The sequence below is a fragment of the Panthera tigris genome, chromosome F2, assembly GCF_018350195.1.
Source record: "Panthera tigris isolate Pti1 chromosome F2, P.tigris_Pti1_mat1.1, whole genome shotgun sequence".
In the NCBI taxonomy this organism is placed as follows: Eukaryota; Metazoa; Chordata; class Mammalia; order Carnivora; family Felidae; genus Panthera; species Panthera tigris.
Window position 1 is genome coordinate 65,515,021 of NC_056676.1, and position 19,370 is coordinate 65,534,390.

General features: G+C 49.8%; 1 protein-coding gene across 4 annotated transcripts in view; it reads left to right on the forward strand.

Annotated features, from left to right (window-relative positions):
* The window catches only part of ZHX2 (zinc fingers and homeoboxes 2), a 161,435-nt gene that overhangs the window by 17,463 nt on the left and 124,602 nt on the right, over positions 1-19,370 (forward strand). For 2 of the 4 annotated variants that reach the window (XM_042973357.1, XM_042973355.1), the window contains exon 2: positions 2,107-2,410. The exons of the other annotated variants lie outside the window; for them this stretch is intronic. The gene's annotated coding sequence lies outside the window, so the exon portion shown is untranslated. The remainder of the gene's footprint in view (positions 1-2,106; positions 2,411-19,370) is intronic. 4 annotated transcript variants of the gene reach the window in all.

Below are 19,370 nucleotides of genomic sequence, written 5' to 3' on the forward strand. Positions count from 1 at the left end.
AGAAACTACACATTGAGACTAATCGTTTTGTAAGTTCTGAGCTGTAGATACTCTGTGAATCAAGGCTTTTAATGAATGAAAAGACTGTTTGTGTAGGGTTGGTTAAAATAACAACCCATGAGAAAATTCTTAATCCTAGGTTTGCAGAAGGGGACTATTTATTCCCTAATTACCTACTTCATTGTGGGTGCCTATAATAAAATTCTCAGGTTATCTTGGGCAAAATTGGGCAGAGTGTAGTTTTTAATAAAATAATTTTTTAAGTAAACATGTTCCTGCAAATTTCCCATAATGCCCCTTTTTGTGAAATGAGTTTCATAAGTTGGGACTTGACATCTTTCCTCATGAACAGGATTTTGACACGGAGCTTCTATTCAGGGGCTCTGGAAACACAAGGGGAATGTTTTCATTTCAGAAGAGAAATCTAGAAAGTAAGGAAGCAGAAATGTTTGGCAGTGTCCTCCCATCCCCCCCCCCCCAAATCACGTTTGGAGGAAGGTGACTGCCAGTTCTGGACAGTCACTGTCTTTCTGTTCAGATGAGTCCTCGTGGAACTTCCCCACGATTCTGGAACAAGTACGTGGCCTGAAAGAAATTCCATGCACAGATGGGAATCAGGAGGCCTGGAGACACCCAGCTCAGCCACCCGCTGCCTGCTGACATTGAGAGGGTCGTTCTTTCCCTCTCCAGCCTCAGTTTCCCTGCTCGTAAAGTAGGGGTGACCTTACAGCCTCTGAGCCACTTCTCTAACCTGAAGTGTGCAGGGCGGGTTGTCTCTGCCCGCTCCAGGTCGGCAGGACTTCTGCAGGTAGGGCCGGCTGTCAGAGGCCTGCTGCCACCCTGGCTGCCTCCGAGCGGCCAGTTGACTCAGACCTTTCTAGAAGCCTTGTACAAAAGAACTCGACTTTCCACCGAAATTGCCCGTGGAACTATGGTGACGTTTCCTTGGAAAACCCACGTGGTGTTGAGCAAGCAGGCTGCTCCGTGCAGCTGCTGACAGTCCAAACTCCCAAGGCAGTGGGTCTGCAACTGATTTACAGGGAAGCACCGAGAAGGGGCGGCTGGTGGGGGGTGGGGGTGGCTGGAGAGAGGGCTGGCAGGTTCTCAGGTCCCAGTGCCTGGCTGGAAAAGTTAACCGGCCATCTCCTCGAGGGGGACAAAACCATCTCCGCGAGGGGGACAAAGCTGGCCAGACCTGCCCTCCCACCCCTCCTCCTCTGGAATGCCGTGTTTATTTATGGCTCTGTGGATCCCTGTTTCTCTTGGGAAATCACTTCTCCCAGGGCTGGGGGAAGCTGGCAGGATGTCTCCAAAGCAGGCTCCTTCCCCCCGCCCCCAGCAGTTAGAGCTTTTGGACACCAGGGATTGGGGGTGGGAGATGCCTCAGGAGAACGGGAGGAGGTAGGCTCGCAGGTGGTGTTGGGGACTTCTGAGTGGTCAGCCTGGATTAGCACCCTCTCCTTCCCCTTTCCGGTTCGGTTTGGAGCCTGGAAAGAGGGTGGGGACTTAAAAGTGAAAGCAGCCAAGCAAAAGCAGCCGAATTTCCCTCTCCCTTCCCCCGCCCCAGCGAGCAACCCCAACATGATGCCAGGAGCAGAGGTGCGAGGGCTCTTAGGTTAGTAGGTGGTCAGAGCCAGACTTGGTGGTTTAGCCATCTGGTGTCTTTCTATTCGAGGCTGTGATGGTGGCTCCGGGCCCACCTCACATTCCAGAGGCTCGTGCTAGAACTCACTTTCCAGCTCGACCGTCGCCTCCACGGGGAAGCCTTCCCTGAAGTGGTCTCTGCCCCTGCCCCTCCAGACCAGGGTTTCTCTGCGTCAGCACTGCCGACATTTGGGGTCAGGCAGTTGTCTGTCGTGGGGGCTGTGCCCCTTGGGGTGTGGAGAGCACCCCTGGTCCTCCTCCTCCAGATGCCAGCAGCACCTTCCCCAAAATGCCTCCAGATGCAGCCAAATGTCTCCTGGGGGGAGACTGTCCCCTCTTCCCTCCCTCCCCCTCCACTGCCAACCTTGGGGCCAAATCACATGCCCTGTTCTGTTTCCTTCACAACCCTCTTCCCTCCCTGACATGATCTTATTTTTCTCTCTTGATCCCGCTGGTGCGCAGCCCTGGCGGCCCGTTATATTCACCTGAGAAGCTTTAAAAAAATCCCGACGCCAGGCCCCACCCCAGGTGATTCCACCAGAATCTTGGGAGAGACTCCTTAAAAGCTTCCTGGCTTGGTCTGCTGGGCAGCCTGGGTCGAGAAACGTTTTGCTCTGTCCCTCTGGCGGGTAAGCCACCACGTGAGGGAGGAGCACGGCGGCCTTGACCACACCTGGGAGTCCAGAGAAGGATGCCCGGCGCACAGTAGGACTCGGCACTGAGATCCCACGAACGTGCAAACACTCCAGACAACCCATCGTCACTAGTAGGTGTTCTTTGTTCTTTCGCTATTACCATTCGTCCGCTCAACAAACATTCATCGAATGCTTGCTGTGTGCCAGCTGTGGGGGTGCTACATGCTGGGGATGCCAAGCTGAGCAAAACTGAACCCCCCGTCTTCTAGGTGCCTCCAGGCTCCTAGGAGGCAAATATGTAAAACGCGAGGTTGCCCATAGGATGCGATCGTTGCTAGACTGGCGGTGTGCAGAAAGCAGCTAGAACAGAGAACACGGAGTTCCTAAAAAGACACGAAAAGGAGCCTCGTTTCTCTTAGCGAGGTGTTTTCCTTAGTTTTGACACTTGGGTGACATCACAGCAGCTGAGCCAGCTGAGGTCCTGGGAGGCCACCTAACTTCCGATAGGAGCCACCTGCCTAACGTGGCCCCGTCTGGATTCAGACCCAGATCTGCCTTCCTCGAAGGCCCGTGTTCCTTCCAGGAGATGCTACTGTGTCCAGAGCTGAGACTGGAACACAGGACCCTGGGTTGGTTCTGGGTGCACAGCAGCCACTCGGTGCCCTCAACCAGCGCGTAGGATGCCCGCCGCTCCCACCACTAACCTGCTGTGGACCATCCATCTCCTGCCCCCGGAAGAGTTTTACCCCCGAAGCCCTTTCAGTCTATGAAACCAAGAATCAGATGGTCTTCGTTTGGCTCCTCAGAAGGAGACCCCAAGACAAAGATTTAAGTGAAGGTGGTTTATTTGAGAAGTATAGGAAGCTCTGGCAGGGAGCCAGGAAGGGAGCCTAGGAAGAGAAGTGGGGGGGGGGGGGGCACAAAGTACTTTCCAGCAAGTTACCACGGTGGGCACCTGGGGCCGCAGCTCACGGGACCGCATGGCCCACCCAAGGGGTGTGACAGGCATGGGACTCACCAGTACCCACTCAGGAAGCAAAGTGGGCCCGGAAACCAGAGAGAGCCCCCAAGCAAGGAAACACAGGTGTTGGCAATTAGAATTCTATGAGGCTCAAGTGCGCGGAAGGGGGCACGCGGTAGGGCACGGGCGGCATCTGTTCAGACCCAGAGGAGCGCTTCTCAAATATCATTTTTTTTTCAGTTGTCAGTCTCATTTTGGGGGCACCTGTTGTATACAGAGCTCCGGGCTGGGTTTGAAGGTTTGAAATAGACATTCTGTCTCGGAGGGGCTGGCAGTCACAGACAGGTGACCAGAGCACTGTCTGTGTAAGCCTCACTTCTGCAAACACTGGTGTGAAAAAGGTCCAGGTCCTCAGCCCAGCATTGGTGGCATTTCCCTGGGCAGGACGCAGCCCCCTCTCGTCATTCCCTCCCCCTGGAGCGCTCTGCTCCAGGAGTTTTGAACTGCTTGCAGCTCCTGAAAAAGCGTCTTCTTTCTCTTCTCCCTCTGGACCTAAATTTATACGTGGTAGCCCTTCTTCTTTGTTCCCAGAATAACTCCCCATCGTTTACGAGTCGGGTTAATATCTCCTCCTCCGGGAAGCCATCTCTGACTAACACTCCAATCCAGGTGCCCTTGGCTGTTGTCAGGGTCACTATTCTTATTCCTATCGGAGGAGTTGTCATAGAAGATTGTCATCACATCTTCTCTGTAAGCTTTGGGGAAGCCATGGGTACATGTTTCCTTTTCACTGGGCGTTAAACTAGGCCTGGGTGTGAAAGCTAGGCCTGAATTTCCAACTTAGCTGAACAGCTTCCTAATTGTGAAACTGGGACTGGATTTCAAGCCTCAGTTTTCTAGTCCTTAGAAATGGGCACAATAATGCTTCCCTCACAAGAGTGCTGGAAGCATTAGAGAAATTCATGAAAACTGCCTAGGACACAGTACATACAGGCATCTGAGTCAGGGCCCCCGACAGAACGTGGAGTAGTCACGGGAATTAGTGAATGGACCGTTCACAGGTAGGTGCACAGGGATGAGTAGAGCCGGCAGGAAATGGGGAGGCCCTGGGTGAGCGACAGCTGCAGGGCCCGAAAGAGCAAGCGGAGGGGTGGCCCCTGGAACTGGAGAGAGGCTGTCTTACATGATAAGTACCACCTAACCTTGACTGTGCACCTGCTGTGGCCACTGTTCTAAATCACTTAAGCCGCATTTATGGGGTATTCCTGTTTGTCCCATTTGACAGATAGGAAAGGTGAGGCACATAAAGATTCATTTTCTCTGCGTCTCGAAGTCGGGGTGGGACCTTGCTGTCCTATGACCCTCTGATCTGTGTGGTTGGTGAGCGGGAGCCACGATTGCTTCTGCTACTTTGTCGCGGTGGCTGGGCCCTAAAATGTGAGGCAACGCAGGCTCCTAGGCGGGCTCAGACGCTTTCCAGCCAACTTATTAGCTACAAATTGTAGCCATCTCACCTGGGCCCTAAATGGGCATATTTATCGAGTAATGAAATTGAAAGTCTCATCCCGTTAAGCTTCTGGTAACGTAGGACATGGTTCACTCCTAAGAGTTTTAATACTCGTGCATATTTGTTGACTCCATGAATTCTTTTTGACATTTATTCAGGATTTCCAGGCTGTATGGGAAGGAAAGCAAAACAGCATCGTCAGTGTTGTAGGTAGAAATAGAGAAATAGGGTTTTCCATTCAGATTGAAATGTTAGGCACTTGCAGGTGGCCTTTGAATTTAGATGGCAAATTTAACACTCCTGTCGGAGGCCACCCAGCCTGGTAACCACAGCCAGCATCCTGTCCAGTGGGCACCCCACAGTCAAGGTAGGGATCATGGTACTGACACACAGGGCTTAGGGCGGGCCACGTGAGGCTCCGTACTAATCACTGATGTTGGGCTTCTGCGTGCCCGGCCTCCTCCCAAGATGTTAACACAGGTTTACTCATTCAATTCCTATAACTACCTTCTAGGGTGGGGTCTATTATTAGCCCCATTTTGCAGATGAGGAAACGGAGGCACCAGGAAATTAAGTAATTTGCCCGAAGTCACCCAGGTGATGAGTGGAAGACCGCTGATTGAAATCCAGAGTCTGACTCGGGATACCTTCTCTGAACTTCAGTGTTATTGCCTCTCTGTAAGATAAGGCCCTCTTATTTTACGAGTGAGGCTCAGAGAGGTACAGTGACTTGTCCGAAGTCACCCAGCCTTGTTAGCAGGAAAGTTCAAAAGGGTTCTTAGTGACTCCTTCGGACTCTGGACCATCCTGTCGCCCTTTTTTTTTTTTTTTTTTTTTCCAGTTTTCTTACTCATCTGTAAAACGGGCTAATAATTATACCTTTAAATATTTTGAAGAGACTAATAATCATTTCTGCCCTGACTCCTTATAGATATGAGGACCACATACAGTGTATGTGGGCACCTCACGTAAACTGCAGGGTGCTAGAACAGGTTTCTAATAAATGACAGCACTGGCCTTGGTCAGCAGAGTTCAAAGCACATGTATTAACCCACACAGTTCATCCTTCATAATCCATAATCCGCAGCACGCCCTTTCAGGTTTGCAGCTGCAGAATCAGTTGTAGGAAGGAGAGTACCTTGTCAGGATATGGAAGCTAGTGAGGGCGCTTTCTAAGATTTGAACCTGACCAGTCTGGGTCGGAGCTCCTTACCAGCAGCTATGTTATTTTTCTTTTAATTATTTTATTTTAGAGGCCGCACATGTGAGCAGGGGAGAGGGGCAGAGGGAGAGAGAGAGAAAGAGAAGAGAATCTTCACGCTGAGCGTGGAGCCCGATGGCTTGATCCCACAACCCTGGGCTCATCACCTGAGCGGAAACCCAGAGTTGGATGTTCAAACGACTGAGCCACCCATGCGCCCCCACCCCCAGCAGCTATATTATTAACAAATCTTGTCAATGTTACATTTTGCACCTCACACACATTTTCTCAAGCACTAGCTACAGCCACAAAATAAAGGAAAATCATTTCTTTATAAAACCCTGAGTCTGGGAGGGACTGGTCTTTTTTTTTTTTTTTTTTTTTTTTTTTTTTTTTTTTTTTTGCAACATCCTAACAGAGATGATGACAAATGCCCTCTGTACCACCTTTCAGCTTGAGGAAGCTTCTAGAGGGAAATAAGGGCCTCAGAGACCCGCCCTCTGAAGTCCTATTAGCAGTTGTATCACAGCAGAAGGGGCAGAGACGGCTGAAGTGGCTAGAGGAGGAAGAACCCAAAGAAACTAGAAAGAAGAGCTGAAAACAAACCTCCCAGGGGCAAAGAGAGCTCATTTATGCGCGATCCCATGGTGTTACTTAGTTATGTCCGCTGGAAGTGATTTTAGACCTTAGGTAACCTCACAAGCCATCGGGGGCACATGTGCCTGATGTGACCTGAGCCACATCCTTTACTAGGTAAGCTCCAGACAGGCTGGCTGTGGGGTGTGAAGTTTAAGAGCAGGATCAAGGGGTGCCTGGGTGGCTCAGTTGGTTAAGTGTCCAACTTCGACTCAGGTCATGATCTCGTGGTTTGTGAATTCCAGCCCCGCGTCGGGCTCTGTGCTGACAGCTCAGAGCCTGGAACCTGCTTTGGATTCTGTGTCTCCCTCTCTCTCTGCCCCTCCCCCACTTGCACTCTGTCTGTCTGTCTCTTTCTCTCTCTCTCAAAAAGAAACATTAAAAAAAAAAAAAAATAGCAGGACCAAGAGTGAGGCAGACCTGAGTTTGAATCATGACTCCACCCTTTTCCAGCCGTGTGACCCGAGGCCACAGTGTGCCACCATTTCATCATCTGTAAAGAGAGGTAATCACTGTCTACATAATACAATATTTTTGCAGATTAGAGGAAATCCTATACTTGGAGAAGTGGCTGCCAAAAGAACTAGAAGTTTCTAACTAGAGTTAGAAAAGGTTGCCTCTGGGGACTATGTTGGAGGGGGTTAACTTTTATCATAAGCTGGTGGTTTTCATTATAAGCCTCTGTAGTATTTCATTTCTTAATTATGAGCATGTATTTCTTTGCTAAAGATGGTTTTAAGGCATTTTATGAGGGGCGCCTCGGTGGCTTAGTTGGTTAAGCGTCCAGCTCTTGAATTCAGCTCGGGTCATGACCTCAGTATCCTGAGATTGAGCCCTGTGTTGGGCTCTGCGCTGACAGCATGGAGCCTGCTTGGGATTCTCTCTCTCCGTCTCTCTCTGCCCCTCCCCTGCTCAGTTGCTCTCTCTCTCCCAAATAAATAAGTAAACTTAAGAAAGATAAAGCATTTTACAAGATCATGTAAACCCAGCACTGTGCAAAATGCTTGGCAAATAGTAAGAGTTTAATAAATGCAGGCTGTTTTTCTGGATTCCGTAAATGACTTGCTGTCACTATTTCCTGAATGCTTCAGGAACGCAGTCTGGGGTTGCTGTTTCAGCCTAGAGCAGCCGAGTGCTCCAGAATTACAACAGGCAAGTGGTTTGGACAGATCTCTTCTTGCCAAATGAATCATTTTGCTTCCTGATTCTAATGCCATCTCCCCTCCCTGCCACCGACGTGCTGGAGAAGGCAGACAGTGCCTCACTACAGGTCTCCCCTCACCCCTGGACTCAGCTAGTGGTGGACCTAGCTTCCTTAAATCTCCAGGTTCCCTGGACTCTTCGGCCAGGGCTGTGAGAGGGAAGAACGGTGGTCAGTAGAATCCAGCGTGGACTCACCGAGATCAGAGTGAAGCAGGTTCGCTTCGTTTCTTCAAAAATGGCTTTTGAGCTAGTAGATGAGGAAAAGGCCCCAAGTCAGGCATCTCTGGTATTAATCAAGGTGTTTGAGAAAGCCACTCATGCGTTCTTTGGAAACATGATGGAGAAATGTTGGATGATGCCATTGGATAAGTTTGCAGGTTAAATGAGTGCACCAAAGGGTACTGACAGATCTGAGTAGAATTGTCCGGACTGAGGTTCCTGGTGGCGAGTCTGGCTCTCTGGGCTCACCCCTATTCTAACCTAAATGCTAGCCCTAGGAGTCATCCAATGTGTGGCCTTTGGAACTCACACTGCTTCTTACAAGCTACAGTGATACGTGAAGGTGCTTCACTTCTGAAAACCTCAGTTTCCTCATCTGTAAAATGGGGGATAGTAACACCTGCCTCATCGGTTTGTTTAAGGGACAAGGCAAGGAGAATGCCTCGTGCCATGCCCGAGACCTTGCAGACCTTCGGGCAATGGTTACTTGCATTTCACTGTGGTCAGAAATAACATGAAGCTGGGAGTATTAGTGGGTTTATTGGATGATAAGCACAGCCATTTAGAAGATCTCAAGAAGAATGAGCCGAATCTAGTGACTTGAAGAACAGCATCAAGTCCCACCAGAGAGCGGGAGACAGAACCCTGAGGCACCGCAGATCCTGGGTGGGAAAGGCTGTATGGGCTGCAGGTCCCGGAAGGACTAGCGGTGTGAAGAGGGATGTGGAGATAGTTTTTAGCAGCATTGGGAACAGTGTGTGTCCAGAGCGAGCCAGTCACAAGCCTCCTCACAGAATTGTGCTCAGCAGTTTGCAGTATTGTGTGCAAAGTGGGACATTCTCAAACTAATACGTGGAAGGAGAGCGACTAGGATCGAAAACAGTCTGGAAACAAAGAACGTAAGGCTTCACTCGTTAAAATTTGGAATATTTAGTTGAAGTTTTAGGGGTCAGTAAATGGCACAGCGCTGTTGCTTGACCAGGTTCAAGACCAATCAGGAGAGATACAAGTCGGGGCACCTGGGTGGCTCAGTCGGTTGAGTGTCCGACTTCCGCTCAGGTCATGATCTCATGGTTCATGGGTTCAAGCCCCGTTTCAGGCTCTGTGCTGACAGCCCAGGACCTGGAGCCTGTTTCAGATTCTGTGTCTCCCTCTCTCTCTACCCCTCCCCAGCTAGTTCTCTGTCTCTCTCTCAAAAAAAGGTAAACATTAAAAAAAAAATTGTTTTTAATGTCCACTTTGTTCCTTACAGAGCCAGGCTAGTGCGCATGACTTATGTACATCTGCTGGCTAGAAGGTCTTTCTAACGCCCCCTGTCCTGCACCCCACCCCACACAGAACCCAAGGAGGGAACTGTGAGCCTGCAAAGCAGACTCACTCACTTAGAGCATTGCTCTGTCTGATGGCAGAGCCAGAACAGGCAAAGAAATTGCATCTGTGAAGTTTGCAGCTTAACTTCATTGAGTCAAGAAATGGACCAGTGACTCATCCGCCAGCGAGATGCTTTACTCCACTTCTAGGCAAACGTGGGTGACAGGGATGGAAACAGGTCCAGGGTGACTCAGTAAGGATCCTTCCTCATGGAAAGAAGGCAGGGGAGGAGTAAGAATCTCCCCCTAACATTTAGGAAGGCTGCCCCAAATTCAGTAAGCACCTTCTTGCTGTACAAAGTGCTCTTCATTCATTCATTCATTCATTCAGTAAATATCAAATAGTTACTGATCACCTGTTATGTGCCAGGTAGTCTTCTAGGCTTTTGGGGGACAGAAACAAAATAGAATCCTGCCCTCATGGAACACACATCCTTGGCCTGGGAGGAGACAGACAATAAAGGGTAGTAGTCATCATAAGCAAGGAAATCGTGCACTATGCAAGAAAGTGATAGTAGCTGTGGAAAAAATAATAATCCAGTATTTGAAAATGGTGTGGGAGTGAGCCATGGGACTATTTATGGAAAGAGCATTCCAGGCAGAGGAACAAAGCTGGGGCAAAGGCACTGTGGTAGCAGTGTGCCTGGGGAGTGGGAGAAAAGCCAGGAGGCCAGTGTGCAGACCAGAACAAGTGAAGGGAGAGCCGTGGGCCAGGAGACACAGGAACTGGATGGTCCAGAGCCTTATGGGCCATGCTCAGGACCCTTGTCCACCTTTACATGGGATGCGTGATTTGGTTCGCACTACATGATGTGGTGTTATAGGATAGTTATTCCTATTATCGTTGTTTACAGACGAATAAACTGAGATTCACGACCAAAGTCCCCTATTTTTACAGCTGAGAAAATTAATACCCACAGAGATGAAGTGATTTGCTCAAGGCCACAGAGTGGGCAAAATGGCACTGGCCTAGGACTTGGGCCTCTCGATTCTCAGTCCAGAGCCTTTTTCCCCCACACCTCTACCCTGGAAATGAACTGCCCTTGAAGGAGGTGACCCTGGGCCTCTCTTGCAGATTCAGGTATATAGATCATGGAGTTCTTAATACTGTGTTTTGTTTTCAGATCTTCTATGTGGACTAAAGAATCTCCTTCCTAGTAAGGGGGTTGGTGTGGAAAAGCTGTTAAACATGCATGTTAATGAACGCGGGATGAGGGGAAGGCCAGTGACTGTAATATGGCCATTGCAAGCCGGATGCTAATTGCTTCCTATGTACCTGGTCCTACTGTGAGCTTTGGACGTGTATTCATTCATTCATTCCTCACTAGCACCCTAAGGGGTAGGTATTGTTATTACCCTCATGTTATAGATGAGGAACTGAAACACAGATAACTTGTCCAAGATCACACCATAAGTAAAGAGCGGGGCAGTACTCAAAGCTCAGGAAGTCTGGCTTCAGAGTCTGCTCTTAACCCCTCTGCTCACACCGATGGACCAGGACCAAAGGAAGTTACACCAGCTGCAGGATTGGGGTCACCAAAAGCATTTCCCGTGGGCAACTGGGGAGTGGATGAGAGCCATCTTTTACTTTCCCACATTCTTACCTGGAAGATACTCCTTTCTCGAAGCTTCCCTTCAGACACGGGGACTTTCAGAGCTTAATTGGCAAGACGACTTTCAAGCACCTCCCTAGGAAAGAAGTCTCACCTCCCCTCTGTGACTGAAAGCATGACTGTTTCTGCTTGGAGTTATTTTAGGAGAGAGAGAAGCCATTCCCGTGGATTGAAAACAGCACCCAGTATATGCTGATCTGTTAATAATGATAATGAGCATTTATGTGGTGCTTACACTTTCCAACAGGCTGTCATACTGAGTCATTAGATCATTCAGTCCCACGAGGGTTCTAGGTTGTCACCATTTCATAGATGAGGAAGCTGAGATGCACTGGGGAAGGTTAAATGATTTGCTTAGTCACACTAGTGAGAAGTGGAGAGAGACTTGTACCCAAGTCCATATCGAAAGTTCTAGCTACCACTCTGTGCTGGCTGAACAGCCACGCTCAAATATAGCCACTAAGACTTCGAGTTTCCCCCACTGTCCTAGAGTAGAGTGTTCCTATGAAACCTGTCGTGAGCAAGCTGAAGCGGCATAAAGCAAAGAAGCAATTACCATTCATTTGTATAGGAAATTTTTCAGCTCCCCAAGCCCCCAAAAAACCTCTCAGGCTTTTCTGATACCTTAGGACACTTCTTGCTACAGGATGCACAAAATAAGTCAAAGCACAGGCAGTTGATGCCGAGATTCTAAGTGTAGGTCCCAGGGAAGGATCTTGGTGGGGCCACTCTCCCTGCTTGGGGTGCAGCTATCTCTTTAATGGCTGCTGCAAAACTAATAATGCTATTTCCATTTTTTGCCCTTTTTTCCATAGAAGGTCCGTTTTGCATTTCTTTCCGTTAGCGAAGCCAGGTGCTAATGGAGACCTCTCATAAAGGTGAGGTGGCATAACACAAACTTTCAAAAAGGGGAAAGCTGTATATTCCTGAATCACGTGAGTCCTTCAACGCATCTTTTCTCCTGAAGACAAGCGTAAAGAGCCGTGGCAAATTCCTGAGGGTATTTATTCAGACTTGAAAGATATTGGAGAAACCAGTTTCTAGGATTGAGTCTCCACTTTTAAAAAAGATCGTTTTTATCCCCTAGGATCTGGCTGGCTGTGTCTGTTTTACTAAATTAGGTTGCCGGCGGATTGACACCCATTGGCCACGTTTAGGAGTTTGTGTTGATATTACTGTTGTGAAAAAGCACATATTGGTCCCCACCATCTATATGCCTGTGACTAATTTTTTTTTCTCTCTTCCATTTCGTGCAACTTTTGCTTACAGCCTTCTTGGCGTAATTGACACATTGGCTCGGGCCTCCAAGACTGCCAACTTGGAGCCTTGAATCAGTTAAATCAGTTATGACAGATGTGATTATTTACAAGAAAATAGAAGTCACTATAATTAGACCTTCTAAGGAGTACATTTGGGTGGAGAATGAGAAAGCACAAGTCTGATCTGGCATGATGTGTTTGGATTTCAGCCCTGCGCAGGTTCTTCTCTGCTCTATGAAAGAAGGTGTTGGGGCGTCTGACACCCTCCATAGACACTGCCATGTATCAATTCTCGTGACAGAGCTATTGATAGATGGAAAGGCGAGGTGGTAGAGGGAGCATTAGGTTTGGCCCCAGAAGTGGTTTCAGTTCTCAGCTCAGCCGCTTGTCCTTACATCAGTATCTTTTTTTTTTTTTTTTCAGTCATACAATGGGGATTAAAAAAAAAGAATCCCTATCGTACCGCGTTGAGAAAATGAAAAGTAACAAAGACAGGTGTCTAGCACTCTGCCTGATATGAGGCACCATGCACGGGGCTCCTACCCCTCTTGAGCATGACCCTTGACCTCTCCGAGCCTCACCTTTCTCATTGGAAAATAGAAGTGAGAATCATTTCATACAGTGGATGTGAGAGTTGGAGGAAATGAAGTATGTGAAAGGGGCTTCATGACCAGTTGTTGCTATTTCATGCTTCCATCTTCCTATTTTTTTTAATCCATAATAGTTTTGGGGGACCTGGGTGGCTAAGTTAGTTAACTGACCATCTCTTGATTTCAGCTCAGGTCAGGATCTCACCATTTGTAAGTTTGAGCCCCACGTTGGGCTCTGTGCTGACAGTGCAGAGCCTTCTTGGGATTCTCTCTCTCTCTCTCTCTCTCTCTCTCTCTCTCTCTCTCTTTCTCTGCCCTACTTCCCCTCTCTGTCTCTCAAAATAACAAACTTTAAAAAAAAATCCATAATAGTTTTGATTCAGTGCATGCATCATGGGCCAGGCATGCTGGGTCATCTTCTCCGTTAGGTACATAGGCATAACGCCTAGTGCCCACGATATTTTCAGAGCCCCAGAAAATGTTTGATTTTAATTTCCCTTAAAGTCAGAAGGAAAAAATGAACATAATAATAATGAATATAAAATCAAATATAGAAATAAGAAACAATAATAAGCATCATGATTTATCTGGCCTGGATTGTACTCCTCTTTATACCGATGTAATATTAAAAACCCAATTTTTTCTGTTTTTTTATTTCTATTATTTTTTTTTAATTTAATGCAGGAAGGGACTGGACCCATAAAGGCAAAAATGTGTAGGGCTCACAAAAGTCATAATGCAGCCTTAATTGTGAGATCTTCACAAATGTTAGCCCAGTCATTCTCAGGAAGGTTTTTTAAATTCTCATTTTACAGATGAGGAAATTGGAGCTTCAGGAGGTTAAGAAACTTATCCAAAGCCACATGGCTAGTAAGAGACTGTATTAGGTTGGGCTAACAGCGGTAACCCCCCAATTTTAATAGCGTAACGCTTTAGGAGTTTATTTCCTGCGAACACGATTCAGTGCAGATGTTTGGCAGGTGGTCTTCCACACAGGGATTCGGGAACCTGGTCCTGGGAGCACTCTGGGTCAATTGGTAGATGAAGAACCACATGTGGGAGGTTTTCAGGGGCTGGGCCTGAAATTGCCCCACATTACTTCCGCTTTCAGTCCATTGGCCAGAGTGTAGCCACGTGACCATCCTAACTGCAAGGAAGACTGGGAAGTGGAGTCCAGCTGCATGCTTGGCAGGAAGAGAACATGGATAATGGGGAACCCTCTCAATCCCCCGACATGGTGACCGTGTTGGATGCCAGCCCACATCTTTTCTACCCCAAGTCCATGCTCTTGCCACTCTAATTAGCTGATTCTTGCCACAAAGCCCCTTTATGGGCCCTTTAATCCTGCCAGACTTGCCCGTTTACTGTGCCCCGCACCAGACCTTTGCCTGCCCCGTCCCCCTTGCCGTGGTAGGCGCTGGGAAGAGAGATGCATTGGGAAGGCGCTGCTCCTACCCTGGAATTGCTCGCAGGCTACCTTGAGAAGACTGCAGCCTGGTGCCGTGTGCTCCGTGTCTCCCGGTACCCAGCCCAGTAGTGCTTCTGGGCATGTGCTGAAGCCAGAGAATACCTCCACAGTGTGAGAAAAGGAGGCTGCGCAGAAGGTCTCAGAGAGCAGGAGAAAAGAGGTTTGAGCTGGAGTCTCGGCTGGACCGGGAGCCTTGGGCAAGGCATCGGCGGTAAGGGGGTGGTAGCAGGTGATCTTGCAGCACTAAAATGCTGCAGTCCTGGTATTGCTAGTTATTTGCCAAAAGCGAATTGTGTGGCCCTGCCCTTGAGCTGTTAACAGTGTTGCCTTTGAACCCCCGTGTTCATAAAGGACAAAACGGCTGGAGCCAGCTGGAGGCCAGATGCCCTGTGGATGTTTCTGTAACTGTTGGGCTAGCCCAGTGACCCTGGCGATGTGCCAGTAGTGCTGGTGTTGGTGGGCACCCAGGTCCTGCAAGATCAGGCCAACACCATCAGTCAGGAGACCGCTGAGTTGAATCGGAATAACTCCCTCCTCCAGGAAGCCCTCGGTGGTCCCTACCTGCTCAGAACCCCAAGGCACTTGTTGCCATGCCACCTTAAGGTCCTGCATTGCCTCCTGACACCTGGCTCACAGCTCTCCTCCCATTCCCCGTTAGTCTCTCACGCAGGCGCAGAACCCCGCTTAAAAATGTGTCTCGCAAGGAGACTTGGCATCCAGGACGCGCCCCGGGAAGAATTTGTTTTTGTTTTAATGCCGAGGACGTTTGCATGAAAACAGGATCTTTGTTGCTTAGGAATTGATCAACTCCTGCTGCTTCTTCTCCCTGCTGAAGTGCCAGCCCCATATTTTGTCACAGGCAAGCAAGTAACGGGACGGCTGGGACCTCCACAGATAGAGGGTCCTGGCTGTTCAGGGAGGGCTACAGAGGCCATGGGGTCCACAGAGAATCCAGAATCCTTCCTACGCTGAAAAGAGCTCAACAGGTGAGAGGTGCCCTTGGCCGAAGAACTGCCTCCTGAGTGAAGATTCTTTGTGGGTCTAGTTTGTCCTAGATGCTCAGGAGAGAAGAGAAGGGGCAACACATTTAAGAAGGGGCCTCCACCTGCAAGGAGAAAAAAGGAACAAAGACAGCGCAGACGCAAGTGACAGGAACTGGTACGTAGAGCAGAGAGGTGGGAAGTGAGGAGCTGGACAGACGTGGGGGTCTGCTACTTACCCGTAGGGTAAGCATGGACATGCTGCTTCACCTCTCTGCACCCCAGTTTCCTCACCTGCAGAAGAACATCCATCTCTTGGGGGTGTTACGAAGATTAAATGAGATGCTATATGTTAAGTGGGTGGCATGGTGAACAGTCAATAAAGGCAGACTCTTATTATTGATATTAATAATAACAATTCATAATAATACCAGATGCTCTCCATCCTAAGGAAGAGCTATCCAGATGGCCACAAAAGGCTATTTAGAGAAAGGACTTGAACTTGATTTGACACAGCTGTGTCCACTGCAGACCATTCTTGAGGAGGTTGGAGAAACAGTCCACAAAATCGAAGTAAAATCGCCCACATGCCCGTGGAGGGGGGTTCTCCAGGCCCCCCCCCTCCCGCCCATTTGTGGCCCCGGCCTGGCCTGACAGGCGTTGGCCTAGAAGGGACAGAGATGAGAAAAGCCTGGAGTGACAAGTCAACCCGTCAGGCCCTTCCTCTTGCCTCAGTGCTTGGTTTCTGGAGGGCAGGGGGGGCGTTTATGTCCAAATGCCCACAAGAGGCCGGACACCTTTCTCTCTCTGCGCCCTTAATATATGCTAATCAAAGCTGAGAGCCTGCAGAAAATATCTGCTTGGCAAAGCCCTGCTCCCTCGCCTTGGCTTGCCCACCCTCCCTGGGCTTCCCCTCCCATCTGCCTATCCAAGGGCGTCCATAAATCCGGCTTTCGGAGCCCTCGGGGGCTGGCAGGGCTGCCGTGGACCTCAGTCACATCTCGATGGAAACAATTGAAAACCACTTGGCAAAAAACAAGGGGTGACCTAATGTTTCGTAGCAAGAATACATTTTTTCCTCGCCATTCTTATTCAAGCCCTGGAGAGAAAGCCGGCTGCTCTCCAACTCCTTCGGGCTGGGACCTCAGGGTTTCTTATTCCTTTCTCCCCACTTTCTGACCACCCCCCAGGGGAAGCACGGGGAGGCCAGGCTCCCGGGCTGGCTGTGGCCCCCACGGCCATGGAGGAGCGGATCGGGCCTTACCTTCCTGACTTGCCAGGCGGCCTTGGTCCCCTCAGAGGCAAGGCTATGGGCACAGGGGCCTGTGAGAGGCCCATATATGGAGCCTGGGGAATGTGGGATCTGGCAGTCCGCCTGGAAAAAATGGCCGTGTTCTGAGGGCCAACTCTGCCGAATTATAAATAGCACTGCCTCCCTCCCCTTCCAGCTTGCTGTGTCTGTCACCGAGCCTTCATAGAGTAAGTTGGAGAGGACCGGACAGGACAAAGGGGCAGGCGGTGGGGAGGAGGGGGAGACCTACAGGACTACAGGACTTTCGGCTGCTGTCTTGAGATCGATAAAGAGAACTGTCACCAGACCGTGGGGCTGAGAGTAGACACATTTGAGACAGCAGAGTGACTACTGATTTAATACGTTTTTATAAGCCAAATAAATATGGGGGGGGGGGCGGGGGAGAACTAAGGGAATGTTTAAGTACAGGAGATGGCTTTAGAGGAGGTTTTGGAGCCTTTAAAAAAATAATAATAATCAATTGTCTCAATATATGAAAGCTTTCTCTCTGGCTCCAAAAGGCCAGCTGTTGTGGCTTCCAAATCGGAACCTTTGGACAGGTGCCCACAAAGGCCCATCCTGGGAGTCTTCTCCCAGATGATTTCTCTGTGGGTTTTGGTATCTCCCTGACATAGGGGAAGCAGGGGCACTCACCCCTTCCCCACAAATGTCTGCACGTTCTTTTGCTCACCACGTCGAGGGTGATGAATTTGGAAGGTGTTAGAAAAGTAAGAAAGAAAGAAAGAAAGAAAGAAAGAAAGAGAAAGAAAGAAAGAAAGGAAGGAAGGAAGGAAGGAAGGAAGGAAGAAAGGAGTGTGCAGCTCTGGCTGTAGAAGGCCCCCCAGCGATTCACACCTGGGTGATAGTGATCGGTAGGAGGTGTTCCAGCAAATTCTGAATTCTGAAGGAGGGGTGGGCTACTACTGCAAGGACCCGAAGTCCTTGATCGTGCCCGTGACCGTGCTGGGTGCTCCTGGGGACCCGTGGCCAGGTCTGCCGATTTGCTGCCCGGCCCTCCGCGGTCAGAACTCCGAAGTCGGGTCTAGGGGGCTCCGCTGAGGACGATGGGACTCAGGCGCCCAAGATGTGTGGAGGGCCAGCACACCCCCACATGGGTGTCCGTGCCTCCTCTGTGAGAGAGCGGGCAGCGCCAACAGCGGTTGCTTGTGTCCTTTGCTCCAGTGCTTGTGGCCCTTGTGTCCATATCACAGATTTGGAAGTGGGCTCACCGATGGGTCTCTCCTCTCCTACCTTTTTATGATCCCCCTTTCGTGCGTGCTCCGGAGCTACGTGTGAAATCAGACATGTTGAAAGAAAGCTTAAAGAGGAACAGACAAACCTTTGTGTCTTTTGGACACTTGTCAGTAGAAGATCTGCGGACCCCACAGAATTCAGGCAACCAGTCAGCATGGGGTGTGAGTGGGTGGACTTTGGAACTTGCCCTAGTGTTAGATTTGGAAGGCCCGTCCCAGGGAGTGGCTTGAAACCCGTGCCTCTGGAGCCCTCGGGGGGGGGGGGGGGGAGGTACCTCAGAGGCTGAGAGACAAAGGGCTTCCAGACTTTGGCCCATTTCAAGCAAAGTAGCTCCGCCCGTTCCCTGCTTTAGGATTAGACAGCATCATTTGAAAAGGGATGGCATGTCTTCAAAAGTGTGGAAACCAATACTGTGGCTCTCTCTGTCATTTCAGCGCTAAGTAAATAAGTGTGACTCTTGTCTCAGGAAGGGAAATCTCAGAGCACGGGGACAGGGAGGGAAGCACAGTGAGCATCTTTTCACCTCCCTTCCTTCGGCAACTGAGGCCCGGGGAGGTGACAGGATTTGTTGAAGGGATGTGAGTGGCAGGACCTGGGACTCAGAGCCACTGCAGGTGCTCGTCAAAGAGGCACGATGTGCCCTAAGCACCCCCAATGGTGGTATTTGATCCAATCAAGACAGACAGCTTCCCAGAGGAAGTGACACTGAGCCAAGATGAAAAAGATGGCAGGTGACAAGAAGGTGACGAGGGGCAGGAGGATTATCCAAGCAGAGGAACCACATGGGGGCTCGGGCAGGCAGTTCAGGGAAGCAGAGGCTTGGGAAAGGCGTTGGCTTTCATGGGAAGACCCGCCCCCCCCCCATCTGTCTGAGCTCACATCTCGCCTAGGGAACGAGGAAGGTGAACGGCATTACCACCTGCCAGGCGAGGCCACGTTCTGTGGGCTTTCAGAGCGGTTCCTCTGGCCGACCCGGAGCCCAGCTTACCACGAACAGAGCCTGCTCCCCAGAGAGGTGTTTCTGCTGGAGCCCAGGCAGGATGGCGTGCTGGAAGGCTTGCCGCAGCAGGACTTGAATACATAATGTGCCTCCTCTGACTTGAGCTGTGAGAAAGTCCAGACGGCCTTCTCTAGACAGGAAAGGACATCTCAGGGACGGTGGGGTTTGCTCGCAGTGAAACTCCCTGTGGCTTCCTGGGGAGAATATTGGTCTTTTTCTCAGGGTGTGCGCTTTGCATGAGCGTCGGCCCTGTTCGGGCCCCAGATCTTGTTTCTGGTCCCAGGGTGCACCATTTATTCCTTAATCAGAAGTGAAGGGGGACTTGGCTAAAGATCCCCGGAAATGTGGACATTGATCGTTGTCACCCAGATGATACGCTTAAAAAAACAAATACATGTTCTTTGCAACATAACATCCTAGAAAAAGGATTCCTGTTCTTTTATATTCTGCTCTCTGGGGAAAACCAGCACGGGCTAGTGCCGACTCATCCAATCATGGGCTTACCTTATCCTCAAGCTTCATGAATCCCGCAGAACCGA